Source organism: Thermobia domestica, chromosome 5 (genome assembly GCF_964235325.1).
Source record: "Thermobia domestica chromosome 5, izTheDome1.hap1.1, whole genome shotgun sequence".
Lineage (NCBI taxonomy): Eukaryota > Metazoa > Arthropoda > Insecta > Zygentoma > Lepismatidae > Thermobia > Thermobia domestica.
Window position 1 is genome coordinate 274,871,507 of NC_137458.1, and position 1,237 is coordinate 274,872,743.

Consider the following 1,237-nt stretch of genomic DNA (forward strand, 5'->3'; position numbering starts at 1 on the left):
AAATAAAGAATGATACTCCAGATGCCATTTAATTTCCAGTTCTGCTCCCATTGGTGGGGTGTAATTTTGATATGTAAAAATAATTGAAAATACCCGATATTAACGTTGAATCTATAGTTTTCGGGGACGGGAAAACATCCGACCCTTTTGAAATGGTTTTCGTCATAGATAGTTAGTATCACTTTAAGATGGGTTTTTGAATCACATACCGGGCGTATACTGCGGGGGTAGAGCGTTTAAATATTTATGCCCAAAGTAATGCATCTTATATATATATAGGGGAGAGTGGGTTAAAACCGAGAAGTTGGATGCAAACTGGGTACTCCCTTCTAGCTTTTGTATGCCCTGCGATTGCGCGGAAATCGCACAAACTACGTTGCATCTTGACGAAGGAACAGTGGCCATTACCAGAAAGCAATGGACTCGCTGCTTTTGTTGCTGTGAAGATAATTCAGTTTGAGTGGGTTTTGCTTTGGATTTTTGAAGAAAACTAGATGAGTTATACTGCGTTCCTGTTTCTGAAAGAGTAAAGGTATGTAGTTGTCTTTGTACAACATTTAATTATCTTTATTATCATTGTAAGTAATTGTCTGTAGCGTTTTGCATAGTCAAATGACGCAATGTGTGATGAAAGCTGTACGTGCGGGGCAAAACCGGGTACTACCCGGTTTTGGCCCTTGGGTTTTTAAAACATAGAAAGTCTATTATTTTATACCCTGAAATGCTTTTATTTGACCATATTAGTATACAATATAAGAGGTTAGGAAACAAGATATATTAAACAATAATAGTATAATATTATTGTTGTATATGGACCTAATTATTATTGTAAAATATTCTTATTGTATTATATTAATGTTTAATATAATACAATAATAATATTTTAGAATAATAATCTTGCATATTTCCGCTCCCGTGGACTGGTTGGTTCGTTGGTTCCACCCTTACGTTCTGTATCAGCACTTGCCTACAGAGACGGGATCTACTGTTTAAAGTGAGAGCTCAGCCACTACTCGCGTTTGTATCGGAAGTGTGAAACCCCCAGCGGGATTTGAATGACGAACGGAAAAAACCGCAGTGGAAGTTCCAAGGAATCCTCAAAGCCAGCATCAATACTCTACAAACAAGGAAGGTTTAGCAGTAAGAGTGCCTAAAGGTCCTGCAGCAAGTATTCCTAATGTTTCAACACCATCGAATCAACACCTTCTGAACCCGAACCACTCAATTTATCCCGTTG